Source organism: Panulirus ornatus, chromosome 42, assembly GCF_036320965.1.
Source record: "Panulirus ornatus isolate Po-2019 chromosome 42, ASM3632096v1, whole genome shotgun sequence".
NCBI classification, from domain to species: Eukaryota; Metazoa; Arthropoda; class Malacostraca; order Decapoda; family Palinuridae; genus Panulirus; species Panulirus ornatus.
Window position 1 is genome coordinate 11815771 of NC_092265.1, and position 19050 is coordinate 11834820.

Sequence of the window (19050 nt, forward strand, 5' to 3'; positions counted from 1 at the left end):
ATATGAATTTCTATCGTCTTTATGAAGATAATTTCCACACGTCACATGAACAACATTCCAAGACATTATAATGCAAGTCTGTTTCTTTAAACAATGATTAATGATATTCGCACTATCTAAATAAGTCTTCTTGCATAAACCATAATTATAATCCTACATAGTCTTACATTCTGCAACGTTGGAAGGGCGTAAACATTTCAAATATTATTACTTTTACTCCATGCCGCAAAAACCATTTCGTGAAAACACAGGTGAAAACTCGTAATAATAATAATAAAAACAACAACTGTGAAAAATCAAAGAGATTGATTAAAATTTCACAACCTAAAAATCTCAAGTTTTGAAGAAGAGGAGAAACTCAAACAAGAAGGAAACTCCTGCTGTAAATTGTCATGATCTTATTTGCTGGATGAAGGCGAGAGAAGATGACAGCAAATACCAGAGGTTGAAGTCCATGATAAATGTGATTTACGACAGACTTCGTCTCACCAGCTGTGAGGCGGCGCGGCGCGTTGAGGGGATGCATGTCTCCCAACTTTAGGTGGAAGAGATGCATTTCCCCTCCAACCCTAACTCAAGACAACTTTCCACGCTGATTGTCTACTTATGCCAGGGAAATTACGACGTTGTCTCAGACCTAAATGGTGCATGGAGATCAGTCCTTCCCAAACTGGCTGAAAAGGATAATCATATAAAATGTAATGAACTTGTGCTGACGGTCTGGGTTGGGGATGGAGGTAACGAATTACATCAATACAGAAGTGTCTGGATATATATATATATATATATATATATATATATATATATATATATATATATATATATATATATTTTCTTTTTTTTCTTTTTATTATCTTACTTTGTCGCTGTCTCCCGCGTTGGCGAGGTAGCGCAAGGAAACAGACGAAAGAATGGACCAACCCACCCACATATACATGTATATACATACACGTCCACACACGCACATATACATACCTATACATCTCAACGTATACATATATATATACACACACAGACATATACATATATACACATGTACATAATTCATACAGTCTGCCTTTATTCATTCCCATCGCCACCCCGCCACACATGAAATAACAACCCCCTCCCCCCGCATGTGTGCGAGGTAGCGCTAGGAAAAGACAACAAAGGCCCCATTCGTTCACACTCAGTCTCTAGCTATCATGTAATAATGCCCGAAACCACAGCTCCCTTTCCACTTCCAGGCCCCACAGAACTTTCCACGGTTTACCCCAGACGCTTCACATGCCCTGATGCAATCCATTGACAGCACGTCGACCCCGGTATACCACATCGATCCAATTCACTCTATTCCTTGCGCTCCTTTCACCCTCCTGCATGTTCAGGCCCAGATCACTCAAAATCTTTTTCACTCCATCTTTCCACCTCCAATTTGGTCTCCCACTTCTCGTTCCCTCCACCTCCGACACATATATCCTCTTGGTCAATCTTTCCTCACTCATTCTCTCCATGTGACCAAACCATTTCAAAACAACCTCTTCTACTCTCTCAACCACACTCTTTTTATTACCACACATCTCTCTTACCCTATAATCACATACTCGATCAAACCACCTCACACCACATATTGTCCTCAAACATCTCATTTCCAGCACATCCACCCTCCTCCGCACAACTCTACCTATAGCCCAAGCCTCGCAACCATATAACATTGTTGGAACCACTATTCCTTCAAACATAGCCATTTTTGCTTTCAGAGATAATGTTCTCGACTTTCGCACATTCTTCAACGCTCCCAGAACTTTCGCTCCCTCCCCCACCCTATGATTCACTTCCGCTTCCATGGTTCCAGATCTACAATACGTAAAACTGGGGAGTGAACTCGTAACTATATACTCTTACCTGTTAACCCTCTATCATCATCCATTACCGTTACTGTACCAGATTAAACGTGATAAAAAGAATAGAATAGATTTCTTAACATCACTTGACCCTTACATCTAGCCTTGTTAACTGTGGTATTTGTTCTGTAAAGCGTGATCAAGGTTTTCCCTCCATAAACTTTCAAGTTTAATCTAGGTAAGACTTGCCTTGTATAACTTACAATTCATTTTTGTTAGTTTTCGGAAGAAAATTCCGTTCACTGTATATTAATCTTTTCTATCAGCACTGTCGCTGTTGAAACAAAAACCGTTCGAACAATATACACTGCTTACTAAATATCTTAAATAAACATTGATTTATTCAGCAGCACCACTTTCAAACTACGTTTATCAAAACATTTACGAGGCCCAATATTGAAACCAACCAGATCCGAAAAATCCCAGCAAATCTAATTAATTAAAATACATCAAATATTACACGCCATTTTTAAAGGCAAGTTTCCCTGCAGAATCTCTCGTCGGTTCTGAAATGAACTTTTTCTGATCATTTTCCTTCAAAAACACTATTAAAGATTTTTATATCTATAAAAGCATTACATAACGAGTTTTACCTGGCGCCATCACGATGTTTCTACGACAAAATAGTTAATAGGCTATACGCGCAGAGGACAATGTTGCTTGCCTCTCAAATCTGATACTTAAATTAACCAAAGTATATATATTCTTCTTTTCTTTCTTTCTTTCATACTATTCGCCATTTCCCGCATTAGCGAGGTAGCGTTACGAACAGAGGACTGGGCCTCTGAGGAAATATCCTCACCTGGCCCCCTTCTCTGTTCCTTCTTTTGGAAAATTAAAAAAAAAAAAATGAGAGGGGAGGATTTCCAGCGCCCCGCTCCCTCTTCTTTTAGTCGCCTTCTACGACACGCAGGGAATACGTGGGAAGTATTCTTTCTCCCCTATCCCCAGGGATAATATATATATATATATATATATATATATATATATATATATATATATATATATATATATATATATATATATATATATATATATTCATTGCTAACTGTAGTATATATATTTATATATATATATATATATATATATATATATATATATATATATATATATATATATATATATATATATATATTTTTTTTTTTTTTTTTTTTTATACTTTGTCGCTGTCTCCCGCGTTTGCGAGGTAGCGCAAGGAAACAGACGAAAGAAATGGCCCAACCCCCCCCCCCCATACACATGTACATACACACGTCCACACACGCAAATATACATACCTACACAGCTTTCCATGGTTTACCCCAGACGCTTCACATGCCTTGCTTCAATCGACTGACAGCACGTCAACCCCTGTATACCACATGACTCCAATTCACTCTATTTCTTGCCCTCCTTTCACCCTCCTGCATGTTCAGGCCCCGATCACACAAAATCTTTTTCACTCCATCTTTCCACCTCCAATTTGGTCTCCCTCTTCTCCTCGTTCCCTCCACCTCCGACACATATATCCTCTTGGTCAATCTCTCCTCACTCATTCTCTCCATGTGCCCAAACCATTTCAAAACATATATATATATATATATATATATATATATATATATATATATATATATATATATATATATATATATTCACTGCTAACTGTAGTCTCCATAACATTATTCATGCAATACATTTTTTTACTTTGATATATAAAGAGGCAAAATCAAAGCGGTTCACAGCCGCTTCCCAATGGAATAACCACATATTTGTCGGTGAAACATATTCACTGTAATTCATTAAATGACTTTTAACGGATTTAACTAATCATCATTCATTTATCACAACGTCATTTATAGTACTGTGAAAATTCAGTTCATTAATGTCTAGTAAAGTTCGATTTTCACCGCAAGAAATAGTGTTATTTCGATATAGTTATCACTTATATTCATGAATGATATTGGTCATGGTAAAGAAATATTGAAAATGATACAGCATGAGCCGGATTGTCTCTTTAAGCAATATACACACACAAAGAATATACAACTAATCATATACACCACAAAGACCTCGACCAATTTAACCATCAGTGTACAAGTGAAACTTATTAACATAGTAACGCTAATGAAATTACTGCCAATAATTGTTTAACTGTCCAATTTAGGGGGGGTTCCACCTATGAACATGAGTTGCAATTGGAATTTTATGCGATGTAAGGATGTAATTTAGTTTACGTTGGCATCAGCTGTGTTATATGATAATAACATTAACAGATACAAGTGGAGGCTTGACAGTCTCATTAACCAGTAATGTTGCCAGTGATGATACACAACAATAGCTCTACAATTTCGGTACAGATTTGTACATTCAGTCAATACTTATTACTTCCTTTATTGAAAAATAAAGGCTATAACTCCTACCGTTTTCTAATTGTAAGTCCCTTGTCGTTTCAAGATATCTTCCAATGCAAATCAAACGCCAAATGGCGTCCTAGCTTCGTCTCTTCGATGTATATCAACTGACTGTTATATTTCTCTCTTGTGTCTCCCGTTATGATGTGATTATTACACGAAAGTGCACTTGGAAACTTATCGTGTTTCATTTTCCCCGTGGACTCATAGGAATATCTTGATCACGCGCAAAACTGTGATCCTTTCCAATATATATATATATATATATATATATATATATATATATATATATATATATATATATATATATATATATATATATAATGGCTTTGTCTTTAGGTACAGCGGATTAATAATGTACGAGACGGATAAATACAAAGAAATCATAATTTCTTTACAGCTTACTAAAGGTTGTCTTCCTGTTCACCCCACAACACGATGGTACGACTCTTAAAGTGCACCAGTACGACACGTCATACCGACGTTACAACCCTCGGGGTCAGAGACAAGTCCATGATACCCAAGGATGATACCATCGTGCTCAGGGGTTCGTAACGTCGACCGTAAGGCTCACACCGTCGTGTTCATGGGTCGTGCCGTCTCTGTTCATGGGTTATACTGTCGTGCTCATGGGTCGTACCGTCGTGCTAAGAGTCGCACCGTCGTCCTCAAGGGTCGTTCTGTCGTGCTCAAAGGGGCACCTTCGTCCTCGTGCAACCTTACCTCACAACAGATATACCAGTATACGAGCGTGAAGAAGCTGGGAAAGAGAGTGTAAGGTCAAGATCATTTCGTATGGTATTTCCCGTAAGATCTTCGACGCCAAATTCAACAAGAAGAAAGAATGAAAAGATTGAAACATCTCGAACACTTACGGACGATCAAAAGACCTAAAGACGACCTAACCAGATCTGCGACATCTGCTGGATGAAACCCGAACCTCCACGACCAGATGAAGCTGCCAGGGATTAGAATTACACCATTTTTTAAAAGAAATAACAAATCAAAGCGAAATTCCAGTGTCTGAAAGCAATGAATGAGAGATCCTGTCCAGATGACGAATGAAGGAAGCACTGAAAAGAAAACGAGAAAGAACTCGAACACGAGTAAAAGGCGTTAGCAGGAGAGTGAAGCAAGTAGAAGAGTGTGGAGGAAATCATTTGCGACGGAGTGTATAAATGACAGAGATTCAACGCGCATCATAAAGTGAGAGCTGAAGAGAGTCAAAAAGTTCCGAAAGAAAATTTATAATGGATGATGGAAGACGAATCACATTGTTCCTCCCAAGAAGACAGACGAGTGCTGGTCTTGAAGGCAGGGGCAATGTAGACGAGCAAGCACAGACGCAGGCAGGGAGGCACAGATACAAGCAGGGAAGAGTACTTATTCAAGTCAGGATCAAGGATACCATCAGGTCTGCATGACCTTACGTATCTGTAAAGTGAGGAGTGTTCTCTGCCTCTTGTGATGTGATAACATACAAAAAAAGGTCAGAGAATCAAGCAAAAGATAAGTCGGGAGGCGAAAGAACATTGGAATCGCATGAAACAGAGGGGAGGAAAAAAAGAGATGACAACCATCCATGTCATCAGGTCGGGGTATAAGAGGATTTCATGATTGCCGGGAAATTCTTGGCAATAAACTACAAAGAAATATCTGTCAGTGGGATAAAAAGAGAGAGAGAGAGAGAGAGAGAGAGAGAGAGAGAGAGAGAGAGAGAGAGAGAGAGAGAGAGAGAGAGAGAGACGCAAGCATCGTATACAAGGCAAGAAGGCAGACGTAGGCCCTCCCACGAGGGTTTATAATACAATCCTGGACACCTTTCGAGCCGCGTCGTCCACCAGAGAGAGAGAGAGAGAGAGAGAGAGAGAGAGAGAGAGAGAGAGAGAGAGAGAGAGAGAGAGAGAGAGGACACGACAATGCCATCCATTCATCCAGACGCAACGTCAAACCCAGGTTTCCATGATGGGGTCGTCCGCGACCCAAGCCCCAACTCTTGTATCCGTGCGCGCAAAAACATTCCACTTTCAAATTAATTCACGTGTTGGGATCCTATTAAAGAAGAATTTACTGAGTCATCTGAAAATCAGTAATTAAAAATAACTTTGCTCTGCAGGGCGGATGCAATATTCAAATCTTCTCGTCGAGACCGGCGCTAAAATGAAAAACAGAAATTACATCTATTTCTATATCAGAGAGAAGGGCAGCTGTAACCTATGTGGCTCGGCAGTGTAGCCAGATCATACGGCTATGGGTGAGGGAGAATATACATGGTTACGAATGAAGGAGGGTCATTGGTAACACTTTCTACGTACGACGGTACGAACAGTGATCACGACGGTAAGGTCCTTGAGCACGACGGTGCGATCCTTCAGCACGACGGTACGACCCTTGAGCACGACGGTACGATCCTTCAGCACGACGGTACGACCCTTGAGCACGACGGTATGACCCTTGAGCATGACGGTAAGGTCCTTGAGCACGACGGTGCGACCTTTGAGCACGACAGTAAGGTCCTTGAGCACGACGGTGCGATCCTTGAGCACGACGGTACGACCCATGAGCACGATGGCACGTCCCTTGAGCACGACGGTACGACCTTTGAGCACGACGATACGACCATGGAGCACGATGGTACGACCCTTGAGCACGATGGTACGACCACTGAGCACGATGGCACGTCCCTTGAGCACGACGGTACGACCTTTGAGCACGACGGTACGACCATGGAGCACGACGGTACGACCTTTGAGCACGATGGTACGACCTTTAAGCACGACATTACGACCCTTGAGCACGATGGTGCGACCCTTGAGCACGACGGTACGACCCTTGAGCACGACGGTACGACCCTTGAGCACGGCGGTACGACCCTTGAGCACGGCGGTACGACCCTTGAGCACGACGGTACGACCCTTGAGCACGACGGCACGACCCTTGAGCACGACGGTACGACCCTTGAGCACGATGGTACCACCCTTTAGCACGACGGTACGACCCTTGAGCATGCTTGGTCTTTCACCTGACCCCCACCTGTACCCACCTTACGAGTAATCTCAACACCTTTTCCTTCTCTGCTTCCTTCTTCCATCTCTTCGTCCACCTTTTCACATTTCTGCCTCCTCCTCCTCCTTCGCCTGGTCCCTGCATGGGAGGGAGGGCGTGCCCCAGGAGGGACGCCAGGTAAGGTTTACGACACCTTGCAACACATACATATTGTGGCAGGTTCGCATCCCTGACACACCCCCCTTCTGGACAGTCGTCCAGGACCCTCGTAGTAAAGACAGAGGCGTCAGTAAGATTATTCCAGGTTATAGAGGAAGTTGTAACATGCACGACATACCTACAACTGGGGAACATAATATGTTCTTTTGTGATTAAAAGAGCAAAGTTGTACCGACAGACTATCGGGAAAAAATATATTCAGTGTTGTGATAAAAGAGTCGTGTACATAAATCTACAACAGATAGACATGAAAAAGATCTCGTATCAAAAATTCATTTTACCTGAAAATTTCGTGTATGTCCCAACATTTCATATTGATAAAGGGAAAATGAAGTTATATTTACGATAGAGGACCATTTGGATCTCCTGATGGAAAATCTGTGAATGCGAGTTTTATGGTGGGAGTGTGGCATGGGTATACACAGGTGATACAAGTATCACACAGGATACACCAACACTAACCCAGGCACACATCTCGGTGAAATATTTACATATACACTGAAAGGGCCTCTGACCCAGTTGCCAGACTAATTAGCAACCTCTTTCAACAAAGCATCTAACAACTTGCTCTATCATAACTTCTTCCACCGCTCATTATCTTAGAGAAAAACTTAATTGTTAGCGATGCCTTAGGCAAGCCTTAGCATTTACAAAAATTGTAAGAAAGTTTTTCATTTCCTAATTTCCCCAAAGAAAACTTGCACGCACACACACACACACAATCATATATATATATATATATATATATATATATATATATATATATATATATATATATATATATATATTTCTTTCGTACTATTCGCCATTTCCCGCGTTAGCGAGGTAGCGTTAAGAACACAGGACCGAGCCTTAGAGGGAATATCCTCACCTGGCCACCTTCTCTGTCCCTTCTTTTGGAAAATTAAAAAAGAGAAGGGAGGATTTCCAGCCCCACGCTCCCTCCCCTTTTAGTCGCCTTCTCCGACACGCAGGGAATACGTGGGAAATATATATATATATATATATATATATATATATATATATATATATATATATATATATATATATATATATATATATATATATATATATCCCGATATACCAATGTTTACCAAATGGCGTCCTAGCTTCGTCTCTTCGATGTATATCAAATGACTGTTATATTCCTCTCTTGTGTCTCCCCTGATGATGTGATTATTACACGAAAGTGCACTTGGGAACTTATCGTGCTTCATTTTCCCCGTGGACTCATAGGACTATATATATATATATATATATATATATATATATATATATATATATATATATATATATATATATATAAATGGTTGCCATATATTGATATGTGGTCTAATGCCAACTATATCCTTTGTGGTATGTGAGACGGTAGGCAATATGTAGGTCTTCTGCTACAGTACATCTAAAAAGCCACATGTTATATGTAGAAGGAGCACATATGTATGGGGTGGGCACCTTTAACGAGAGGTGGGAGGAGTTAGTTGATGCAGGATTAATTGAGAGAGAGAGAGAGAGAGAGAGAGAGAGAGAGAGAGAGAGAGAGAGAGAGAGAGAGAGAGAGAGTCTCTGTGTTTGTACCTACCAAGCGTGTGTGTGTGTGTGTGTGTGTGTACCTACACCTGTCTGCATGAACAACCAAAAAGCTACCCACAGCAAGACAGTGTCAATACGATTCACCCGTGAGTTTCTGTTCTTAAATCTGTTATCATGTCCACCAAACCGGATTGCTATGGACGACTGCCATATCATACACGACGTAAGAAAAGGCGCTGTAAATTGGCGTCTATTCATTATCATGTTTACATTTATTCTTAGGATAACTGAATGCCTGATTTGGTCTGGCTGTCACTAAACAGATGTCTTCGCGTCCAGCGAGAAGAAATCTAAGGAAGAAATCAAATGTGACGGAATAAACAGTTCTGTTTGGGGTTCTGAGGAAAATTCATTTGTATCGTTCCTTAAATCATGATGCAGACAGTGACATACGTCAGCTGTGGGTACGGCCAGTTCATGTCAGATATGGTGGAATCTGCGTGACTTCAGGTAGGACTTCAGTCCTTGTCTCCTCAGGTTCAGGTTTATATAAGTTCCTCATGTTGCCAGACTCTGTCATCACGGACAACCACAGTGTTCACAACGTTCTCTTTAATATCATATTCTTGCCCGTTTTCTTTTCGTTTCTCTTTATCCTCTTTCTTTAAGTCTCTCTTTTTCTGTTGCACCTGCTGCTTCCACTTCCTCCTTGCTGCTTCTGTTCCTCCTTCTCCTGCCCTTCCCTCTCCTCCTGCTGCTGCCCTTCCCTCTCCTGCTGCTGCTGCTGCCCTTCCCTCTCCTCCTCCTCCTGCTGCTGCTGCCCTTCCCTCTCCTGCTCCTCCTGCTGCCCCTCCCTCTCCTCCTCCTCCAGCTGATGCTGCCCCTCCCTCTCCTCCTGCTGCTGCTGCTGCCCCTCCCTCTCCTCCTGCTGCTGCTGCTGCCCCTCCCTCTCCTCCTGCTGCTGCTGCTGCCCCTCCCTCTCCTGCTGCTGCTGCTGCCCCTCCCTCTCCTGCTCCTGCTGCTGCCCCTCACCGCTGCACAGCGGTAATCTGTCCTCGTGCTGCGTGGCAGCAGCAGCAACGGTACCTCCAGCCGAGCGTGAGCAGATAGGCGCTGCCCCCTCCCCACCCAAGCTTCTATAGACGACCCCACCAACACCACAACCAACCCCTCCCCCCCCTCACACCACGACCCCCAACACTATCACCCCACGTCCCGAAACCCCCCATCACCAACACCAACACGTCCCGACCCACATCACCACCATCCAATGTCCCATCCCTCTCCATCGCCGCCACCCGTTTCCCTGTGGCCTCCACCAGCAACTCCAGCTGTCTGATGCCCGACACACACAGTAAGCAGGACAAGCAGACATACATAGCAAGCAGGGCAAGCAGAATACACAGTAAGCAGGACAAGCAGACATACATAGCAAGCAGGACAAGCAGAATACACAGTAAGCAGGACAAGCAGACATACATAGCAAGCAGGACAAGCAGAATACACAGTAAGCAGGACAAGCAGACATACATAGCAAGCAGGACAAGCAGAATACACAGTAAGCAGGACAAGCAGACATACATAGCAAGCAGGACAAGCAGAATACACAGTACGCAGGACAAGCAGACATACAAAGCAAGCAGGACAAGCAGAATACACAGTAAGCAGGACAAGCAGACATACACAGTAGTAAAGGACCAGCAGGCATACCTAAACAAGACAAGCAGACGTGAACAACCTCATACAGACATACTGGGTTAACTATGGCACTGTAGAGCAGGCACAGTCCAGGGCATACAGAAGATAACGATAATACACGGAGCATACATAGAGGAACCATGTTATACAGGGCATACACAGATGAACATAGATACACAGGGTATAAGACAGAGCAACTATGATATACAAGATATATATTTTCTTTCATACTATTCGCCATTTCCCGTGTTAGCGAGGTAGCGTTAAGAACAGGGGACTGGGCCTCTGAGGGAATATCCTTACCTGGCCCCCTTCTCTGTTCCTTCTTTCGGAAAATTAAAAAAAAAAAAAAAAAAAAAAAGAGAGGGGAGGATTTCCAGCCACCCACTCCCTCCCCTTTTAGTCGCCTTTTACGACACGCAGGGAATACGTGGGAAGTATTCTTTCTCCCCTATCCCCAGGGATATATATATATATATATATATATATATATATATATATATATATATATATATATATATATATATATATATATATATATATATAAAGGAACAGATATACACTTCACAGACAGACGAACACACACACACACACACACACAGGTAAGTAGAGAGAATCCACGAGCCACACCAGGGAGGTGCACAACGTTACTATCCGGCCTTGTAACGTGTGTTGCTTTCTGTCTACCGTAATCACACATCCGAATCAACCAGCTTCACCTCTTGGACGCGACGGTACGACCCCTGACCATGGAGGTCGTCCAAGGGTAGCGCACTGGACGACGCCCAGTCGTGCCCAGGGATAGAGAAAAAGAATAAAGGTAATTATTTTGACTACTGTGGAGGCGGTTACCATAATGGTTGTGGTGACCCCGTGACCTCACACTGGATGGAGGAGCGTGACCTGACCTCGGCGTCAAACCCCGTGTCTCCAGGTTTATCAAGGACACCTTCTACACTCACTACCATGGGACGAGACGCAATCATGAAAGCCTAGGACACCTCGTAGCTATATTGTAGAAGTTACCTGGACGTATAATAATATGTTAATCGTATGCAAATGAGGTGTAGGCCTGGTGGAGCACACGCAGGGAGCAGGTAGCGTGCAGCTGCAATATTGTGAATTCTTGGAATGTCTCTCTCTCTCTTCATAACACTCGGTCGTGCACCATCGTTTATGCAGATCACGAATTCCGAAACTTCCAAAATTTACAGTGTGTGTAGAGGGGAAGAGGGGGGGGGTAGGGGTCGAGTGGAGAGTCTCTGCACACACACACACACACACCCGTGATCACGTAGAGAATCAGACACCAGTGAAGGGAGGGTTGGAGGGGGGGGAATCCACCGTGGTGTAGTGGCAAGCGTTACTGACCATGAGTCAGCACGGGCCAGCACATGGGGTCAGACTTGCATCGGTTCGAATCCTCGGCGTGGCAGTTGGCCCACACCCGACCCAGGTGTTCATCCTTCGCTTTGGACTGGTCGATAAATGGGGTACCTGCTTTAGGCTTGGAGTGTGTGTGTGTGTGTGTGTGTGTGTGTGTGTGTGTGTGTGTGTGTGTATAAACACACATAGGAGTAAAGGCAAAGTACATATATACAAGGTTAAGCGACGGGGCAGGAACACGAGTGTGACACACTCTACCCACAACACACAACCATGAGGAACGGGGGCCGACCTTGGATTAGCCTTATGAGTGGCCTTGGGCACCACCAGCAGGAGAGTCATGAAGGCGGCCCAAGTGAGTGACGTGCTCGTGTGCTGCTAACAAAGGCAAGCTTCTCCATCACTCTCCCTCCCTCCTGTGTGGAGAGACTTTCATTTTCATGCTAATACCACCACCACTACTACTACTACTACTACTACTACTACTACTACTACAGGTACTATTACTACCATACTACTACTACTACAGGCACTATTACTACTATACTACTACTACTGGTACTAGTACTACTAATGGGACTATTATCATTACAACGGGTACTATTACTACTACGATACTACTACTACTACAACTGATGGATTTCTTGGCAAAAATCTGTATACTGACGAAGACAACAGTGCGTTCAGACGTGTAGCGTGCAGCAGGGGTGGACGCAACACTGGTGACGTGTTCCCTGCTTAGTGCGAATCCTGCGTGTTGTGTAGCATTGCCAGACTCGCCTCCTGATGTAGGGATGTCTGTGGCCCGGGTCTTCTACTCCCGGGTGCAGAAGCAACAACGGGACCCAGTGACTCAGGTATGGGTACCCTCGCTCCCTATTGTAGAACCTATGACAGGGCCTTGTGAGCAGGGCTTGGCGTCTCTCATGACCGCTGAATCCTGCCCCTGCTGCTGCTGCTAACAAGGTGAGGGAGGACCTCCTCCTGGTCTGTGAGGCTGGACGACCTTCTTCTGTCCAGCTTTTACCTAATCATCGGTTGCCCCTCTGTAAATTCTTCCTTGTATCCACGTTCTCTGCGTCACATCATTCTCTCTCTCTCTCTCTCTCTCTCTCTCTCTCTCTCTCTCTCTCTCTCTCTCTCTCTCTCCCGGCCAGGGTATCTGAGCCAGTAACAGCATTGCAGGTCGTTTTTCCTTTACAAGTTCAGGGGCTTTTTCCTTGTTGGTCTTCATACGAGCTTAATGCTCCTCTGTGATGGAATTTTGAGTACCTCGGAAGCAGAGTGGCTGAGATCCTTCTTTTATGTATCTGACGAACGCCTGTGGGCGCCTTACGCTGTGTGTGTGTGTGTGTGTGTGTGTGTGTGTGTGTGTGTGTGTGTGTGTGTGTGTGTGTGCGTGTGTAGTTATTGTTGGTTAGCGCCTTCACGTCTCAGTTAAATTTCGATATAAGTGCCTCCCGAGGACGTCAGTGTCTACAGGAGTTCGAAGACGTCAGTGTCTGCAGGAGTTCGAAGATGTCAAGTGCCCGTAAGTGTCTAGAGAGACGTGCCAGTGGCGGGTGTGAGAGGGGACGGGCGCTCCTGATGTCCTGGTTGACAGTGTTGACCACCAGCAGGAAAGTGTACCCCGGTGGTGGAACTTTATTATCTGTCACTTTATTATTCACGACGATCCTTGAGCACGACGCGTCGGTACGACCCCTCGAGGGAGAAGGGGGGGTCTGATGACCTGTGGTCCTTGACCTGACTCTCAAAACATCGAGCCACCGTACGTACCCTAGGACAGAGGCGGGGTGGGTGGGGGTGAGGGGGACCGTTAACGCTATGACCGTTAACGGCTGTACCGTTGACGACCGGTCCATGATTGCCCAGTTTATCGGTCGACGTCACGGCGTACCGTTGGTACACATCGGGAACGCCCAGCCAAACTCTGTTCCCCCACTGTATATGTGAAGTGTGACGTGCTCTTTATTCGGGGTCTTCTACGGGGAGTGAGGAGCCCCATGTCACCAGGGAGGGAGAGAGGGAGAGAGGGAGGGAGGGGCGACAGCACGTACTGGGGTGAGGGAAAAAAAAGATATCTTTTGATGTGTGTATGTAAAATGTCGTGAGGTGAGGTGGGGCGCCGCCACCCAGAGATCTTCTATGGAATAAACTCCTTAGAGGATTTACCTCCCACTCCGTACTGCTGGGGCGTGTGTGTGTGTGTGTGGGGGGTGACAGACGAGTGAGTGAGGCCCTCGTCTGCTCGGTGGGGGGGGAGAGAGTAGGCGCTGAAGAGGGTCGTGTTGCCGTCAACAGTCTCAGCAGAGCACCACGTCAATAATCTCCCAGGAAATCAATAAATCAATCCGCCGATCACGTGAGGACTCCAGGCGACACAAGACCCAGACCAGTCTGGAACCTGGGCTTGGCTGGCTGGTCATCACCACCACCACCACCACCGACACTTCTAAAAGCTAAAGTTATTATGAATGACAACAAGAGAGCCGTCTCGTCATTTAAGTACCCTTTGTCTCACCCACTCGAGTTCGTAAGTGCGACCCTTGGGCATGATGGCGTGGCCTTTGACCTCATTCTTAAGGGTTGGGTCACAGGGGCCGGCCAGCGTTACCTAAAGTTCGTACCGATGTGCTCAAGAGTCTATCACAGTCTGAGGTATGTCGTGAATTCTTATTGTGGTCAAACGAGTCCCGTCTAGCGTAAGTTGGGCCATTTTTGGAGTCAACCAGGAGCATAATTCACCACCAACTGTGGCAGCCAGTCAGACTGGCTGTGTCTACTGCCATCATTCTTTTAACCTCTTCATCTGATGTATCTATTGTCTTCATCCAACTTCCCTCCCCCCAAACTGCAGGACTGTCAATATAAACTTCTCGTCTGCTCGAGGTAGTTCTATGACTGTGTTGGGTCAGGTGAACTTGGTTGCCTCAGTGGGTGGCTTAGGTGAACTTATGGTGCCGTGGTGGGTGGCTTAGGTGAACTTATGGTGCCGTAGTGGGTGGTTCAGGTGAACTTGGTGATTTAGCAGGCGGTTTATGTGAACTTGGTTGCTGGAGTGGATGGCCCAGGTGAACTTGGCTGCCTCAGTGGGTGGGTCAGGTGAACTTGGGAGTCTAGGTGTGTGGCGCAAGTGAACTTGGCTGTCTCAGTGGGTGGGTCAAGTGAACTTGACTGCCTCAGTGGGTAGGTCAGGTGAACCTGGCTGCCTCAGTGGGTGGGTCAGGTGAACTAGGCCGCCTCAGTGGGTGGGTCAGGTGAACTTGGCTGTCTCAGTGGGTAGGTCAGGTGAACTTGGCTGCCTCAGTGGGTGGGTCAGGTGAACTAGGCCGCCTCAGTGGGTGGGTCAGGTGAACTTGGCTGCCTCAGTGGGTGGATCAGGTGAACCTGGCTGCCTCAGTGGGTGGGTCAGGTGAACTAGGCCGCCTCAGTGGGTGGGTGAGGTGAACTTGGGAGTCAGGTGTGTGGCGCAAGTGAACTTGGCTGTCTCAGTGGGTGGGTCAAGTGAACTTGACTGCCTCAGTGGGTAGGTCAGGTGAACCTGGCTGCCTCAGTGGGTGGGTCAGGTGAACTAGGCTGCCTCAGCGTGTATAAGAATAAACGTGTCAGTGAGGAGGGTGAGCCGAGGTAAACATGATGTTGGTGGCAGAACTTGGGGCCTGGAAATCCCGACCAAGATCGATGGTGCGGGAACTTGAGTGAGGCGCCGCTCCTCCTCTGACGTCCTCCACCACACCACCACAACTAACGTCCTCCACCACACCACCACCACCACCACTGAAGTCCTCCACCACACCACCACCACTAACGGCCTCCACCATACCACCACCACCACCACTGAAGTCCTCCACCACACCACCACCACCACTGAAGTCCTCCACCATACCACCACCACTGAAGTCCTCCACCATACCACCACCACCACCACTGAAGTCCTCCACCAAACCACCACCACTAACGTCCTCTACCACACCACCACCACCACCACTGAAGTCCTCCACCATACCACCACCACTGAAGTCCTCCACCATACCACCACCACCCCACCACTGAAGTCCTCCACCATACCACCACCACTGAAGTCCTCCACCATACCACCACCACCACCACCACTGAAGTCCTCCACCATACCACCACCACTGAAGTCCTCCACCACACCACCACCACCACCACCACTGAAGTCCTCCACCATACCACCACCACTGAAGTCCTCCACCACACCACCACCACCACCACCACTGAAGTCCTCTACCACACCACCACCACCACCACTGAAGTCCTCCACCACACCACCACCACTAACGTCCTCCACCACACCACCACCACTAACGTCCACCACCAGTGAAGTCCTCCACCATACCACCACCACTGACCTCCTCCACCACACCACCACCACCAATGACCTCCTCCACCACACCACCACCACCAATGACCTTCTCCACCACACCATCACCACTCACCTCCTCCACCACACCACCACCACCAATGACCTCCTCCCTTACCTTGGGGCTACTGTTGGAGGAGGAGGAGGAGGAGTAGGAGGGTGCATAATACATGGTGAGTACGGTAGGGTAGGGCAGGGTGGGGTGTGGAGCTGGTGGGGTGAGTGGAGGAATGGTAAAAGGCAGAGGTTCGATACCGGCGGAGGGTGGGTCGCCCTACTGGTGAGTCATGTGGTCATTACTGGGTGTGTGGGTGGCGTAGACTCACCCTCCACCCCCCTCTCAGCCACGCATACACCCACCACCATCACACACACACACACACACACACACACACACACACACACACACATGTACTTGTCTCTTTATATAAAGTAATTAAGAGTCATCTATTCAGGGAAGCATTTTCCCTTTCATTTCCCATCAGGATGGGTAGGGCGTCTGTGGGCGGGTGGTCCATGTAACACCCACCAGGCCACAGTCCGCGGGGAAATCATCATCTATGGCCTTCTCTCTCGACTCATAATCATGATACCATCCCGGGTGAAGGACCACAGAAGGGAACGGGTGACGCTCGAAATGAATACAAGCAGCTCGGGAAATGGTTGAAGATGATGTTCTTGTAATGGTTAAGGTTAAACCCAGGAGCCCTAGTGACTGTGTGTGTGTGTGTGTGTGTGTGTGTGTGTGTGTGTGTGTGTGTACAGGTGGGGAACACCAGAGACTCATCATATTTTTTGGGAGTGTCGTGATAACATTCCCACCTTCTTTTCCTCGTGACGCGACACTGAGAGTTTCGAATGCCTTCGATCGTTCGTCGTGTGTATAGCGAGTGAGCCATCCATGTCAATTGTCTCAGCCACGTGAACCATGAATGGCCAGGCCAGGCCAGGCATTGTATTCCGACAGCATGAAGCTCTCTCTCTCTCTCTCTCTCTCTCTCTCTCTCTCTCTCTCTCTCTCTCTCTCTCTCTCTCTCTCTCCAACACCAGGACATGGGAAGTATTCCTGGCTTAAAACTGTGGCAAGACCCCTGAAGCACGACGATACGATCCTTGAAAACGACGACGGTACGACCCTTCGAGCACGACAGGACGACCCTTCGGTCTATGATGACCTGACCCCCTCGCCCTGACCCATGAGGGCTGGGCCACCACCACACCCCTCCCCCAGGGCCATACATACCGTGGTGATCAAGGGCTGTGTAGCGTCCCGCTGGAGGGGGTTAATGTAGCCTAGCCAATCCTCTGCTATAAACCATGTTAACGTTCTTGCCTTGAGGACACAAGACGGCCTCTTCCGCTTTAAGAAAAAAAAGAGAGGAAAAAAAAAGGGGGGGGACGCGGGGGAACATGCATCTGTCTATTTCTTTCTTTTGCTCTCAAAATTTTGGGTATGTTTTCTCGCCCAGTTCCAAAATGGTCGACAGAAAATAATGTGTTGCTTCGTTGTAAGAGATGAGGAGAGCTTTGACGTACAGTACCCAAGGAGGGAAAAAAGGGGGAAGAATTATAAGCGTAAGGGATTGTGAGTTATGGTAGAAATATCTTTACACCGAGAGATGTTTCCTCATAACAGTGACCCCGAAGCTGGCAACATATCACTGTCGAGCGAGAGAAGCGAGGGATGCAGAGAGAGAGACGAGGGAGCGAGAGAGGAGGAGGAGAAAAAAAAAAGACAGGAGATAAGATAGAGAGGGAGGAAAGTAAACGATGGGTAGGAGAGAAGGGCGAGAGCGAGAGCGTGTCAGAGGGTGTGAGATAGGGAGGTGGAGTGAGAGGAGGAGCGTCACACTGATAATATAAGCAACACTCGAGCCTGTGACTCTATAAACAACAGCACTATATACACACGGCCAGCCAGGGGTGTGACGTCCACACTGGCGCGGGTGTCCACACCCCGGCAGGGGACAGTAAGGGCAGGGGGTGGGGTCGTCGGGGAACCTCCACAACGACAGGAAGTGAAGCGTAGGATGGAGGATGTGAGTCAAGTGGTGTCCCACAGGGCGGATGGTGTGGTACGGCGGCACGCCGGGGGCGTCGTGCAGTGCGGGGGAGGTAGCAAGGTACGGGGAACGCATCGTGCGGTACGGCAGCAGACGAAGGTGTAGGGGGTCGTGCAGCACGGCAGCAGACGGTGTAGGGGGTCGTGCAGCACGGCAGCAGACGGAGGTGTAGGGGGTCGTGTAGCACGGCAGCAGACGAGGGTGTTGGGCGTCGTGCACACGGCAGCAGACGGGGGTGTAGGGGGTCATGTAGCACGGCAGCAGACGAAGGCGTAGAGGGTCGTGCAGCACGGCAGCAGAGCGTCGTGCCAGCAAACGAGTGGAGCAGAGTGTCGTGTGGGACGCTGCTGGCCAATATCCCCGGTCCGGGAGGTGTCGCACAGCACGAAACATTGTAAATTTGTTTCAACTCACGACAAGAATTCTGCTCCGGCGACCAGGTTGAAGATGAGAGAGTAGCGCTACATGATGGCGGACCAGGAGAA